The 16,263-nt window shown below is 38.6% G+C and overlaps 1 pseudogene; it reads left to right on the top strand.

Annotated features, from left to right (window-relative positions):
• Window positions 1-576: 576 nt before the first annotated feature.
• Window positions 577-1,449, top strand: LOC111174704 (small ribosomal subunit protein eS7 pseudogene; annotated as a pseudogene).
• Window positions 1,450-16,263: the final 14,814 nt, after the last annotated feature.

Below are 16,263 nucleotides of genomic sequence, written 5' to 3'. Positions count from 1 at the left end.
TTGAATTTAAGAGAAAAGAAAGTTAACATGAGAGAAGCTAACTTGGGGAAGAAGGTGAAGGTTTCGTTTTGGATGATGAGGATAGTGGAGGTGTTAAAGGTTTGAAGAAAGAGGAGAAGTTATGAAATAGTAATTTAGGAAGAAACAGAATGAAGGAGAAAGAAAGATCTGAAACCGTAATAAATAGTAGTTTTCTAAAATTGAAAAAGACATAAGTCCTCAGACTGTAAGTGCAAAGTCTTGAACTGAATATATAAAAATAAATCCACATGTCAACATTAAAATGAACCTGCAGAACATCAAAGAAAATAAGACTTTTAAAGCTCTCAGATAGCAGACTTTTCCTCAGCTGCAATCAATGCCAAAAAATAACAATAATATCTTCAGGGCTGACAAGAAATAACTGTCAATCTACACTCTTATGCCCGAACAACCTTTCAGTTGTAGAGACAAAAAAGTCATTTCACCACACAAAAACTTGGAGTATTTACCAACTACTGATCCTCACAAAGGGAACTATTAAATGATTTATCTCAAGAAGAAAAAATGAACCCAGAAGGAAGAAATGAAACAGCACACACACACACACACAAATAAAAACAACTATTTTGAATTTTTTTAAGTACAATAAAAGCTCTAAACACAATAAAAAGATGGAGTGGGGTGCCGCGTCATCAAGGTCCCGGCCATGTTCAGTTCCAGCGTGAAGATCGTGAAGCCCAATGGCGAGGAGCCGGACGAGTTCGAGTCTGGCATCTCCCAGGCTCTCCCGGAGCTGGAGATGAACTCGGACCTCAAGGCCCAGCTGCGGGAGCTGAACATCACAGCCGCCAAAGAAATTGAAGATGTTGGTTGTCCAAAAGCTATCATAATCTTTGTTCCCGTTCCTCATCTGAAATCCTTCCAGAAAATCCAGGTCTGGCTAGTGTGTGAGTTGGAGAAGTTCAGCGAGAAGCACGTTGTCTTTTCTGCCTAAGCCAACTCGAAAAAGCCGTACAAAAAATAAGCAAAAACGTCCCAGGAGCCGCACTCTGACAGCCGTGCATGACGCCATCCTGGAGGACTTGGTTTTCCCAAGTGAGATCGTGGGCAAGAGAATCCGCGTAAAGCTGGATGGCAGCCGACTCATAAAGGTTCGTTTGAATAAAGCACAGCAGAACAATGTGGAACACAAGGTTGAAACGTTTTCTGGTGTCTATAACAAGCTCATGGGCAAGGATGTTAATTTTGAGTTCCCAGAGTTTCAGCTGTAAACAAAAATGAGTAAAATATTATTCACAGACACACACAAAAAAGATGGAGTGGGGGCATTGTTCCTTGGTAGTAAAAGCGGAAAGTAATGTTTGCCAGAAAGAGAAATATTACATAGCTAAATGCTGTTAGAAAAATGTATGGTTAAATATTTTGGTAAACATTTAAGAGTAATAACTAAAATGGTAGGAAAAAATCTAGTTTATAAAACAGCATAAAGGAGGAAAAACTGTAGTTATCTTGTTAGTCCACTAGATGAAAGGAAATAAAAGAAAATAAGCAAGAATAAAAAAAGGCAATCAGAAAACCTAAAATAAAAGGGTAGAAGTAAACCCAAATATGTCAGAAAACTCAGTCAATGTAAGTATTTGACCTTGCCTAATAAAAAATTAAGCTGGTTTTGTGAGTCTTCTGCAGGCAATTTAAAAGTAGATTGTGTTTTTATAGCACATCTGGTAATCTCTGCTTCAGAGAATAAAAGAAGTAATATTTCCAACTCATTTTGTAAGGTTAGTCTAATACTAATATTAAAGCCAGACAAGGATTGTAAAAGAAAAGCATATATTTGCAGAGAGATACAAAGTCCTAAATAAAACATCAGCAAATCATTTGTCAGTGTATAAAAACCAAAGAGTTTATAAGAAAATCTATGTCATACACTTTAAATACAGATTAAAGGAGATAAGTATATACTTAATAGATGCAGAAAAGTCATTTTATAAAATGTAATATTCATCAAGATTTTTAAAAATCTCTGCAAACCAGGATTATAAGGGAACTTCCTTAACACCATATACCTATAGCAAGCACCATCTTAATAAAACATTTCACCTACTATGACTGCTTCACTTCAATATTGTGATAAAAGTCCTAACTGATGAAATAAGAAAAGAAAGGAAAGCATAAAACTTGGGAAGGAAACCTGTAACCTCTTCTTATTTGTAGATGATGTGATTGCCTAAAGAAAATAAGAGTCTATACAAAGTTAGAATCAATAAGAGAGCTCAGGAAGAGTTTATACAAACATCAGTTATGTCCCTATGGACTAGCAATAACCACATAGAAAATGTAATAGAAAAAATATACCCCTCAAAATATCAATAAAGTGTGTTTTTTTTAAAATCTAGGGATAAATCTAAGAAAAGATATGCTATAATTTTATGGGGAAGACTTAAAAATAGCATTGAAGGATCTGAATAAATGTTGTGATATACCATGTTCATTGATGGAAAGATTCAATAACATAAAGTCTTCTCAAATTAATATATCAATTTGATTCCAATAAAAATGCAACAGAAATTTCTATGAAACTTAAAAAGCTGATCCTAAAATTTATATGGAAGAAAAAGAGGACAAAAAACACCCAGAAAATTTTGAAGAACAAAATGGGTAGTTTGGCCCTATCAAATATCATAAGTTATCATAAAGCTATAAAAAGTAAGAGATCATGATCTTGGTGCAGGTGAATAGACAGATATATGGGATCGGATAGCAAGACTTATAAACAGACTTATGTATATGGGGAAAATGGACACATTACAAATTAGTGGGGATAAGATGGATTATTCAATAAATGGTGTTGTAATAATTGGCTATCTATGTAGAAAATAAAACAAAATTACATCCCTAATCTACATCCTAAAAAAAAATTCATGGATGAATAAAGATCTAAGTGTGAAAAATAAAAGTTTAAATTATTTAGAAGAAAATAAAGTAGAATATCTTTATATCTCCAAGCTAGAGAAAAATTTCATAATAATTGTACCCCCAAAAAAGCACAAAACCTGAAGGAAAATATAAATTTGACTTTATAAAAACTTAAAACTTCTGCACATCAAGAGATACATAAAAGTCAAGTCAAACACGGGGAGAAGGTATTTTCAACACATTAACCAAAAAGAAACAAAAAACAAAACACAAAAAACTTATATATATATATTTTTTCCCAAAATACATAAAGAACTCCTATTACCGAACCAAACTACAATCCGCTCGCCTGCGCAGTAAGGCCAATCTACTGACACCAGGTTGTGGTGAAGGAAAGTGCAGGTTTATTGCAAGGCCAAGCAAGGAATATGGCTAATGTTCAAAAGGCCTGAACTCCTGGATGGCTTTCAGGGAAAGGTTTTTAGAGACAGGGTGAGGGAGAGGGTTGTGGGCTACGCGATCACCTTGTGCACATTATTCTGCTTGCTGGATGGTAAGGTAATCGGGAGTCAACATCATCAACCTGGTGGGGTCTACGTGCTTGTGGGCAGCATGCAGTTAACTTCTTCCACCTGGTGAGGGTTTCAGTCTCTGCAAAATAGCTCAAGGATATGGCTCAGAATATTATCTCTAACCCTTGAGGAGGAACTAAATGTCCTTGACTTTGTTTAATGCTAAACTACTATTATTTTGTCTTGCTTAACCGTTTTCCTTTGTTTTCCGTATTTTCTCACTGCTCTGATTAAATCTGTTCTTTGGAACTCAGGGAGGACCTAGGAAGCTAATGTTTTTCTGCAAACAAGAGGCAGGGGGAGGACATGGGGACGGGGGTATGTTTGTCCTGGGAAGCCCTCACAGGGCCCTGCTCAGTTATACTCCTAGAAATCACCAACAAGAACAAAAGGCAATGAATATGAATGGTCAAGTTACAAAAGGGAAAACTTATTGATTCACAAACACAAGGAGTTGCTCAATTTGAGTAGTAATCAGAGAAATTCAGTTTACAACAATAATGATATATCCATTTCACAGCCATAAATTTTGTAAAAAATTAAAGTCTGAAAGGAATGACAAGCACCACCATACACAGATGTGATAAAACCAGAACTCTCAGACTACTGGCAGAAAAATAAATCAATTAAACTGCTTTGTAGAGCCAGGTGGTAGTATCTTCTAATGTAGATGTTCATACACCCACAATTCCCCTTCTAGGCATATCCCAGGACAGTGTTTTTAAAACTTGAGGTTGTGATCCATTAACAGATAATGAAATCAATTTTAGTGAACAGTGAACTGAAGGAAGGGGAAGGGGGAAGAGATGAGAGGGAAGGTTAGATTTAGATCTTTACTAACTTTAGATCTTTACTCATCCATGAATCTGTGTGCGTGTGTGTGTGTGTGTGTGTGTGTGTGTGTGAGATGAGGGATATAATTTTGCTTTATTTTCTACATAAATAGCCAATTATTCCAGCACCATTTATTGAATAATCTATCCTATCCCCGCTAACTCGCTAAATTAATGAAATCAATTTAGTGGGCAATGAACAGAAGGAAGGGGAGGGGGGAGGGGAGGGAGAAAAACATCAGGACGTATCACACGTTGGAAGGTGCAGTCAGTGCTAGCGGTGCCCTGCCCAGATCTCCTTTACTGGGCTAGCGCACTCACCCCCACCTGCTCTATTAGCTGCTAACTGCTCACAGCTGCACTCTTTCCCAAAGAGGAGCCTCTTTAACTGGAAATGCCTGGGCGGTTGCATGGTCCCCACCCCACCCCCATCCCCTTGACACCGTGCAACCCCTCCACCGTGGCCCGCAGCCAATGGCTGATAAATGAGGGGTATAAAGGCCAGACCCAACCCCTGCCTCAGTGAGGTAACTTCCTGCGGAGCTCGGAGCTTCCTGCGGGCTCACGCTGAAGTTAATCTTCAGCAGAAGGCAAGTCTTTGCTAAGCTTCTTCCTTTCCTCACTTCTCTCACTTTCTCCCACTAGCAATTCTGTCTCAAGCTCTGCTGTTCGGGAAACTGCCCTAAGATGGAAGGGTAAATACTTTCAAGGGTGTGTGTAGGGGAGGTAGATTATAATGTAAAATAGGGTTTTAAAAGTTTGAGGGTTGGGCTTGTCTGGTGGCGCAGTGGTTAAGCATCCGCCTGCCAGTGCAGGGGACACGGGTTCGAGCCCTGGTGCGAAGCCACTAAGCCCGTTAGCCACAACTACTGAGCCTGAGCTCTACACGGATAAAAGGTGCATAAGAATAACCCACGCTTGTACTCACCGTGGGCAAGGAAGGAGGGAATGAAAGTTAAGAGTGGTAGGCAGGAATTTTCACTTATATCTAAAATATTTTCTTTACAAAGGCTGAGGAAAGTTGGGAAATTTTAGCCTTTATACGAAATGGGGGGGTACACTGGGTGTTTCTCATCTTTTCTGTACTTATCCGTTTATTTGAAATATTTCATGAAAAAAAGAGGGGCCCTAAAGCCTCACTCAAACCCACCCCACTCACCTGCCCTGATACACCCCTATGGATACCTATGTATGAAGAAGCAATGTGTTTCCCCCCTTTGATAACAAATCATGTAAGTTAGGTTTCTCTTGTTCTTTATTCTAAGGACACTAACAGGAGAAGTAGGTTATCTGGAGGCTCAGTAATAATAAACTCCTGGTCTTTATGGTCAGCTTGTGCTCTCAATTGCCATGGTGCTGAGGTTATTGTTTAATTGTAGTTCTTGTTTACTCTCCCAAGTCCCTCATAAAGTGAGAAAAATAATATGTACATACATAGGAAGGAGGGAAGGAGAAATGGAAGGAAGAAAGAACAAAAGGAAAGTGAGAGGGAAGAAAAAGAGAAACTGGGAATCCCACAGTTTGATCTGTGAAAACGCCATAGTTTAACATGGGGATGGCTGTTCCCTTGCAGATACTAAGGATGAATCAGAACCACTTGGGAGAAAGCCCCTGCAGTCAATTATATTTTCACTGCAGGTGGTTTCCTTTTCTTCGATTTGCTTTTTGAATGCGTAAGGAAATTCAGGAAAAGCTGACTTTCCCTTCATTGCCAATTGTAGCTTCATATGCCGTAGTTCCACAAGTAGAGGCTTCCCATTTTTCTGTTAAAAGCTCCCAATATTGCATATTTTCTTCCAACTCATTCTGGAGTCAGGTGAAGCATATGGGAAATTTGCAGGAGATGGAGTCCATCATCCAGGCATCAATCTTGAATGATTTGTGGCCATGTACATATAAAGAGACCATAGTTGTCCGCTAACTGCATACATATGGTATCCGGGAATGTAAACTCACAGCCTTTGCCTTCAAAACCACATGCTACCCAGGGAGGTAAAACTGTAGTTCACAACATGTGGGTTGTGACCCAGAGTAGTCTGCCAACATTTAGCAGGTGGGCAGCTAGAGATGAATTGTGTGCCTACTGCAATTTCCTTTCTTTGAGGCTCCCTTGGGTGTATGCATGCATATACTCTCTAGGCCATAACGTATACCTGGTGTGGAGCTGGAGCAATACTGATGGAAGACTTGGACCAATACACATACATAGTCTTGTTTCGTCATCTTGTGGGCACATTCTTCCATCTGTCTTTATTTTAAATACGTTACAGATACATGTTTATATATTTCATGGACCTATGCAATTTTTGTAATCTCTATCAACCATGTGTGTGTCTTACAGCCGCTATGGGGAAACCTGACCATTCGCAAATAGGTATTTCTAGCCGAGGAGGTGGGCTCTGACTAACATCAGGGAAATAATTTAAGACTAGAGTATTTGTTCTCATTTAACAGAAGGGGTCGGGGGGACCTAATAGTAAGGACCTACTTGAATAGCTGTCTTCCTTGTCCTTGTATCAAAGCAAAATTCCCAAATCTTTTCTAATAGATGGCTTATATTGTTCATTCTATAAATCCAACATCTGCAGTAACTTCATCTTAGCATTCTGATAAAGCAAGTCCCTTTTAGACTACTTAACTCTAGTTGGTCCTGAATGGGCTTGAAGTGTTGCCTCTCTGCAAATGGTCAAATTTTGATATATGCTATGACACAGTCAATTGCTTTAAAATATAAATATGCCATGTTGACTCTGCTGCTGGGTTCAATTAAATATTTTAACTACCCTTTGCCAATGAAAATCTTTGGTTTGTTTATGGTTTCTTTGGTATGTGATGGTGTGTAACCTCACTTTTCTTCAGGCTTGTGATGCTGTACTAACCTGGCAAAGTGGTCCATACCTATTTGCATCATCTTTCTGGTGTTTTAATAACCATTCAGCCACAAGAATATTTAATGACAGCTCAACCACTTGAGTTGAAGGTCTCACGGAGAACTAAAGTATAATCTTAAGCAAGCTTACACATTCCAGAAGAAAAGCCTGAGCAGAAAGAATTGAAGATGACTGCTGCAGAAGCAGCTATGTTTCTGTAATGCACTATAACAAAAATAGTGTCTCCTCTGCCCTTCCGTACACACCTATCAGCGTGGCCTTGGGACATTGCAGAACAATCTAGGCAGCCAATTATGCTCAATAACCACCGGAGCTCAGGCCCGAAGAATTAATCTCTTCATGTGACTAACTGAATTTTTCCCACATCTCTATTGGGACAATTGCTTCAACCAGGTCTCACACTCATGGCCTAACAGCTAACGATACTGCTCAGGGACTGGGCGGTATGAAGTATATATCTTTCCCCAAAAGAAATAGAGTCGCAAAAATTGCACCCCATCCACCATGAAAATAACTTTTTTTTTAAACATCTTTATTGGGGTATAATTGCTTTACGATGGTGCGTTAGTTTCTGCTTTATAACAAAGTGAGTCAGTTATACATATGTTCCCATATCTCTTCCCTCTTGCGTCTCCCTCCCTCTCACCCTCCCTATCCCACCCCTCCAGGCCGTCACAAAGCACCGAGCCGATATCCCTGTGCCATGCGGCTGCTTCCCACTAGCTATCTCCCGTTACGTTTGTTAGTGTATATATGTCTATGCCTCTCTCTCGCCCTGTCACAGCTCACCCTTCCCCCTCCCCATATCCTCAAGTCCGTTCTCCAGTAGGTCTGTGTCTTTACTCCTGTCTTACCCCTAGGTTCTTCGTGACTTTTTTTCTCTTAAATTCCATATATATGTGTTAGCATACAGTATTTGTCTTTTTCTTTCTGACTTACTTCACTCTGTATGACAGACTCTAGGTCTATCCATCTCATTACAAATAGCTCAATTTCGTTTCTTTTTATGGCTGAGTAATATTCCATTGTGTATATGTGCCACATCTTCTTTATCCATTCATCCGATGATGGGCACTTAGGTTGTTTCCATCTCGGGCTATTGTAAATAGAGCTGCAATGAACATTTTGGTACATGACTCTTTTGGAATTATGGTTTTCTCAGGGTATATGCCCAGTAGTGGGATTGCTGGGTCATGTGGTAGTTCTATTTGTAGTTTTTTAAGGAACCTCCATACTGTTCTCCATAGTGGCTGAACCAATTCACATTCCCACCAGCAGTGCACGAGTGTTCTCTTTTCTCCACACCCGCTCCAGCATTTATTGTTTGTAGATTTTTTGATGATGGCCATTCTGACTGGTGTGAGATGATATCTCATTGTAGTTTTGATTTGCATTTCCCTAATGATTAATGATGTTGAGCATTCTTTCATGTGTTTCTCGGCAGTCTGTATATCTTCTTTGGAGAAATGTCTATTTAGGTCTTCTGCCCATTTTTGGATTGGGTTGTTTGTTTTTTTGTTATTGAGCTGCATGAGCTGCTCGTAAATTTTGGAGATTAATCCTTTGTCAGTTGCTTCATTTGCAAATATTTTCTCCCATTCTGAGGGTTGTCTTTTGGTCTTGTTTATGGTTTCCTTTGCTGTGCAAAAGCTTTGAAGTTTCATTAGGTGCCATTTGTTTATTTTTGTTTTTATTTCCATTTCTCTAGGAGGTGGGTCAGAAAGGATCTTGCTGTGATTTATGTCATAGAGTGTTCTGCCTATGTTTTCCTCTAAGAGTTTGATAGTTTCTGGCCTTACATTTAGGTCTTTAATCCATTTTGAGCTTATTTTTGTGTATGGTGTTAGGGAGTGATCTAATCTCATACTTTTACATGTACCTGTCCAGTTTTCCCAGCACCACTTATTGAAGAGGCTGTCCTTTCTCCACTGTACGTTCCTGCCTCCTTTATCAAAGATAAGGTGACCACATGTGCGTGGGTTTATCTCTGGGCTTTCTATCCTGTTCCATTGATCTATGTTTCTGTTTTTGTGCCAGTACCATACTGTCTTGATTACTGTAGCTTTGTAGTATAGTCTGAAGTCAGGGAGCCTGATTCCTTCAGCTCCGTTTTTCGTTCTCAAGATTGCTTTGGCTATTCGGGGTCTTTTGTGTTTCCATACAAATTGTGAAATTTTTTGTTCTAGTTCTGTGAAAAATGCCAGTGGTAGTTTGATAGGGATTGCATTGAATCTATAGATTGCTTTGCGTAGTAGAGTCATTTTCACAATGTTGATTCTTCCAATCCACGAACATGGTATATCTCTCCATCTATTTGTATCATCTTTAATTTCTTTCATCAGTGTCTTATAATTTTCTGCATACAGGTCTTTTGTCTCCTTAGGTAGGTTTATTCCTAGATATTTTATACTTTTTGTTGCAATGGTAAATGGGAGTGTTTTCTTGATTTCACTTTCAGATTTTTCATCACTAGTATATAGGAATGCCAGAGATTTCTGTGCATTAATTTTGTATCCTGCTGCTTTACCAAATTCATTGATTAGCTCTAGTAGTTTTCTGGTAGCATCTTTAGGATTCTCTATGTATAGTATCATGTCATCTGCAAACAGTGACAGCTTCACTTCTTCTTTTCCGATTTGGATTCCTTTTATTTCCTTTTCTTCTCTGATTGCTGTGGCTAAAACTTCCAAAACTATGTTGAATAAGAGTGGTGAGAGTGGGCAACCTTGTCTTGTTCCTGATCTTAGTGGAAATGCTTTCAGTTTTTCACCATTGAGGATGATGTTGGCTGTGGGCTTGTCATATATGCCCTTTGTTATGTTGAGGAAAGTTCCCTCTATGCCTACTTTCTGCAGGGTTTTTATCATAAATGGGTGTTGAATTTTGTCAAAAGCTTTCTCTGCTTTCTATTGAGATGATCGTATGGTTTTTCTCCTTCAATTTGTTAATATGGTTTATCACATTGATTGATTTGCGTATATTGACGAATCCTTGCATTCCTGGGATAAACCCCACTTGATCATGGTGTATGATCCTTTTAATGTGCTGTTGGATTCTGTTTGCTAGTATTTTGTTGAGGATTTTTGCATCTATGTTCATCAGTGATATCGGCCTGTAGTTTTCTTTCTTTGTGACATCCTTGTCTGGTTTTGGTATCAGGGTGATGGTGGCCTTGTAGAATGAATTTGGGAGTGTTCCTCCCTCTGCTATATTTTGGAAGAGTTCGAGAAGGATAGGTGTTAGCTCTTCTCTAAATGTTTGATAGAATTCGCCTGTGAAGCCATCTGGTCCTGGGCTTTTGTTTGTTGGAAGATTTTTGTTTTTAAATCATTATAGCCCCTTATTTCAAAAATGATTTAGAATTTTAAAACAGATCTTTGTATTAACAGTAAAATCATTATAGCCTTTTATTTCAAAGATGATTTAGAATTTTTTTTAATCGTCTTTATTTTTCTTTTAACATCTTTATTGGGGTATAATTGCTTTACAATGGTGTGTTAGTTTCTGCTTTATAACAAAGTGAATCAGTTATACATATACATATGTTCCCATATCTCTTCCCTCTTGCGTCTCCCTCCCTCTCACCCTCCCTATCCCACCCCTCCAGGCGGTCACAAAGCACCGAGCCGATATCCCTGTGCCATGCGGCTGCTTCCCACTAGCTATCTCCCGTTACGTTTGTTAGTGTATATATGTCTATGCCTCTCTCTCGCCCTGTCACAGCTCACCCTTCCCCCCCCCCATATCCTCAAGTCCGTTCTCCAGTAGGTCTGTGTCTTTACTCCTGTCTTACCCCTAGGTTCTTCGTGACTTTTTTTTTTCTTAAATTCCATATATATGTGTTAGCATACAGTATTTGTCTTTTTCTTTCTGACTTACTTCACTCTGTATGACAGACTCTAGGTCTATCCATCTCATTACAAATAGCTCAATTTCGTTTCTTTTTATGGCTGAGTAATATTCCATTGTGTATATGTGCCACATCTTCTTTATCCATTCATCCGATGATGGGCACTTAGGTTGTTTCCATCTCGGGCTATTGTAAATAGAGCTGCAATGAACATTTTGGTACATGACTCTTTTGGAATTATGGTTTTCTCAGGGTATATGCCCAGTAGTGGGATTGCTGGGTCATGTGGTAGTTCTATTTGTAGTTTTTTAAGGAACCTCCATACTGTTCTCCATAGTGGCTGAACCAATTCACATTCCCACCAGCAGTGCACGAGTGTTCTCTTTTCTCCACACCCGCTCCAGCATTTATTGTTTGTAGATTTTTTGATGATGGCCATTCTGACTGGTGTGAGATGATATCTCATTGTAGTTTTGATTTGCATTTCCCTAATGATTAATGATGTTGAGCATTCTTTCATGTGTTTCTCGGCAGTCTGTATATCTTCTTTGGAGAAATGTCTATTTAGGTCTTCTGCCCATTTTTGGATTGGGTTGTTTGTTTTTTTGTTATTGAGCTGCATGAGCTGCTCGTAAATTTTGGAGATTAATCCTTTGTCAGTTGCTTCATTTGCAAATATTTTCTCCCATTCTGAGGGTTGTCTTTTGGTCTTGTTTATGGTTTCCTTTGCTGTGCAATAGCTTTAAAGTTTCATTAGGTGCCATTTGTTTATTTTTGTTTTTATTTCCATTTCTCTAGGAGGTGGGTCAGAAAGGATCTTGCTGTGATTTATGTCATAGAGTGTTCTGCCTATGTTTTCCTCTAAGAGTTTGATAGTTTCTGGCCTTACATTTAGGTCTTTAATCCATTTTGAGCTTATTTTTGTGTATGGTGTTAGGGAGTGATCTAATCTCATACTTTTACATGTACCTGTCCAGTTTTCCCAGCACCACTTATTGAAGAGGCTGTCCTTTCTCCACTGTACGTTCCTGCCTCCTTTATCAAAGATAAGGTGACCACATGTGCGTGGGTTTATCTCGGGCTTTCTATCCTGTTCCATTGATCTATGTTTCTGTTTTTGTGCCAGTACCATACTGTCTTGATTACTGTAGCTTTGTAGTATAGTCTGAAGTCAGGGAGCCTGATTCCTTCAGCTCCGTTTTTCGTTCTCAAGATTGCTTTGGCTATTCGGGGTCTTTTGTGTTTCCATACAAATTGTGAAAATTTTTGTTCTAGTTCTGTGAAAAATGCCAGTGGTAGTTTGATAGGGATTGCATTGAATCTATAGATTGCTTTGCGTAGTAGAGTCATTTTCACAATGTTGATTCTTCCAATCCACGAACATGGTATATCTCTCCATCTATTTGTATCATCTTTAATTTCTTTCATCAGTGTCTTATAATTTTCTGCATACAGGTCTTTTGTCTCCTTAGGTAGGTTTATTCCTAGATATTTTATACTTTTTGTTGCAATGGTAAATGGGAGTGTTTTCTTGATTTCACTTTCAGATTTTTCATCACTAGTATATAGGAATGCCAGAGATTTCTGTGCATTAATTTTGTATCCTGCTGCTTTACCAAATTCATTGATTAGCTCTAGTTGTTTTCTGGTAGCATCTTTAGGATTCTCTATGTATAGTATCATGTCATCTGCAAACAGTGACAGCTTCACTTCTTCTTTTCCGATTCGGATTCCTTTTATTTCCTTTCCTTCTCTGATTGCTGTGGCTAAAACTTCCAAAACTATGTTGAATAAGAGTGGTGAGAGTGGGCAACCTTGTCTTGTTCCTGATCTTAGTGGAAATGCTTTCAGTTTTTCACCATTGAGGATGATGTTGGCTGTGGGCTTGTCATATATGCCCTTTATTATATTGAGGAAAGTTCCCTCTATGCCTACTTTCTGCAGGGTTTTTATCATAAATGGGTGTTGAATTTTGTCAAAAGCTTTCTCTGCTTTCTATTGAGATGATCGTATGGTTTTTCTCCTTCAGTTTGTTAATATGGTTTATCACATTGATTGATTTGCGTATATTGACGAATCCTTGCATTCCTGGGATAAACCGCACTTGATCATGGTGTATGATCCTTTTAATGTGCTGTTGGATTCTGTTTGCTAGTATTTTGTTGAGGATTTTTGCATCTATGTTCATCAGTGATATTGGCCTGTAGTTTTCTTTCTTTGTGACATCCTTGTCTGGTTTTGGTATCAGGGTGATGGTGGCCTTGTAGAATGAATTTGGGAGTGTTCCTCCCTCTGCTATATTTTGGAAGAGTTCGAGAAGGATAGGTGTTAGCTCTTCTCTAAACGTTTGATAGAATTTACCTGTGAAGCCACCTGGTCCTGGGCTTTTGTTTGTTGGAAGATTTTTAATCACAGTTTCCATTTCAGTGCCTGTGATTGGTCTGTTCATATTTTCTATTTCATCCTGATTCAGTCTTGGCAGGTTGTGCATTTCTAAGAATTTGTCCATTTCTTCCAGATTGTCCATTTTATTTGCATAGAGTTGCTTGTAGTAATCTCTCATGATCTTTTGTATTTCTGCAGTGTCAGTTGTTACTTCTCCTTTTTCATTTCTAATTCTATTGATTTGAGTCTTCTCCCTTTTTTTCTTGATGAGTCTGGCTAGTGGTTTATCTATTTTGTTTATCTTCTCAAAGAACCAGCTTTTAGTTTTATTGATCTTTGCTATCGTTTCCTTCATTTCTTTTTCATTTACTTCTGATCTGATTTTTATGATTTCTTTCCTTCTGCTAGCTTTGGGGTTTTTTTGTTCTTCTTTCTCTAATTGCTTGAGGTGCAAGGTTAGGTTGTTTATTCGAGATGTTTCCTGCTTCTTAAGGTGGGCTTGTATTGCTATAAACTTCCCCCTTAGAACTGCTTTTGCTGGATCCCATAGGTTTTGGGTCGTTGTGTCTCCATTGTCATTTGTTTCTAGGTATTTTTTAATTTCCTCCTTGATTTCTTCAGTGATCACTTCATTATTAAGTAGTGTATTGTTTAGCCTCCATGTGTTTGTATTTTTTACAGATCTTTTCCTGTAATTGATATGTAGTCTCATGGCGTTGTGGTCGGAAAAGATACTTGATACAATTTCAATTTTCTTAAATTTACCAAGGCTTGATTTGTGACCCAAGATATGATCTATCCTGGAGAATGTTCCATGAGCACTTGAGAAAAATGTGTATTCTGTTGTTTTTAGATGGAGTGTCCTATAAATATCAATTACATTCATCTTGTTTAATGTATCATTTAAAGCTTGTGTTTCCTTATTTATTTTCATTTTGGATGATCTGTCCATTGGTGAAAGTGGGGTGTTAAAGTCCCCTACTATGAATGTGTTACTGTTGATTTCCCCTTTTATGGCTGTTAGTATTTGCCTTATGTATTGAGGTGCTCCTATGTTGGGTGCATAAATATTTCCAATTCTTATATCTTCTTCTTGTATTGATCCCTTGATCATTATGTAGTGTCCTTCTTTGTCTCTTGTTATAGTCTTTATTTTAAAGTCTATTTTGTCTGATATGAGAATTGCTACTCCAGCTTTCTTTTGGTTTCCATTTGCATGGAATATCTTTTTCCATCCCCTTACTTTCAGTCTGTATGTGTCTCTAGGTCTGAAGTGGGTCTCTTGTAGACAGGAAATATATGGGTCTTGTTTTTGTATCCATTCAGCCAATCTGTGTCTTTTGGTGGGAGCATTTAGTCCATTTACATTTAAGGTAATTATCGAGATGTATGTTCCTATTCCCATTTTCTAAATTGTTTTGGGTTTGTTATTGTAGGTCTTCTCCTTCTCTTGTGTTTCTTGCCTAGAGAAGTTCCTTTAGCAGTTGTTGTAAATATGGTTTGGTGGTGCTGAACTCTCAACTTTTGCTTGTCTGTAAAGGTTTTAATTTCTCCATCAAATCTGAATGAGATCCTTGTGGGTAGAGTAATCTTGGTTGCAGGTTTTTCTCCTTCATCACTTTAAATATGTCCTGCCACTCCCTTCTGGCTTGCAGAGTTTCTGCTGAAAGATCAGCTGTTAACCTTATGGGGATTCCCTTGTGTGTTATTTGTTGTTTTTCCCTTGCTGCTTTTAATATGTTTTCTTTGTACTTAATTTTTGACAGTTTGATTAATATGTGTCTTGGCATATTTCTCCTTGGATTTATCCTGTATGGGACTCTCTGTGCTTCCTGGACTTGATTAACTATTTCCTTTCCCATATTAGGGAAGTTTTCAACTATAATCTCTTCAAATATTTTCTCAGTCCCTTTTTTTTTCTCTTCTTCTTCTGGAACCCCTATAATTCGAATGTTGGTGCGTTTAATGTTGTCCCAGAGGTCTCTGAGACTGTTCTCAGTTCTTTTCATTCTTTTTTCTTAATTGTGCTCTGCAGTAGTTATTTCCACTATTTTATCTTCCAGGTCACTTATGCGTTCTTCTGCCTCAGTTATTCTGCTATTGATCCCATCTAGAGTATTTTTCATTTCATTTATTGTGTTGTTCATCTTTGTTTGTTTCATCTTTAGTTCTTCTAGGTCCTTGTTAAATGTTTCTTGCATTTTGTCTATTCTATTTCCAAGATTTTGGATCATTGTTACTATCATTATTCTGAATTCTTTTTCAGGTAGACTGCCTATTTCCTCTTCATTTGTTAGGTCTGGTGGGTTTTTCTCTTGCTCCTTCATCTCCTGTGTGTTTTTCTGTCTTCTCATTTTGCTTATCTTACTGTGTTTGGGGTCTCCTTTTTGCAGGCTGCAGGTTCGTATTTCCCGTTGTTTTGGGGGTCTGTCCCCAGTGGCTAAGATTGGTTCAGTGGGTTGTGTAGGCTTCCTGGTGGAGGGGGCTAGTGCCTGTGTTTTGGTGGATGAGGCTGGATCTTTTCTGTCTGGTGGGCAGGTCTGGTGGTGTGTTTTGGGGTGTCTGTGGCCTTATTATGATTTTAGGCAGCCTCTCTGCTAATGGGTGGGGTTGTGTTCCTGTCTTGCTAGTTGTTTTGCATAGGGTGTCCAGCACTGTAGCCTGCTGGTCGTTGAGTGAAGCTAGGTGCTGGTGTTGAGATGGAGATCTCTGGGAGATTTTCGCCATTTGATATTATATGGAGCTGAGAGGTCTCTTGTGGACCGGTGTCCTTAAGTTGGCTCTCCCACCTCAGAGGCACAGCACTGACTCCTGGCTGCAGCACCAAGAGCCTT

Source organism: Delphinapterus leucas, chromosome 6 (genome assembly GCF_059928025.1).
Source record: "Delphinapterus leucas isolate spDelLeu-1000000601 "Yukka" chromosome 6, BTC_Dleu_Yukka2, whole genome shotgun sequence".
Taxonomy (NCBI): Eukaryota; Metazoa; Chordata; class Mammalia; order Artiodactyla; family Monodontidae; genus Delphinapterus; species Delphinapterus leucas.
The sequence above is the reverse complement of the archived record's forward strand: the minus strand, read 5'-3'. Positions and strand labels throughout refer to the sequence as shown.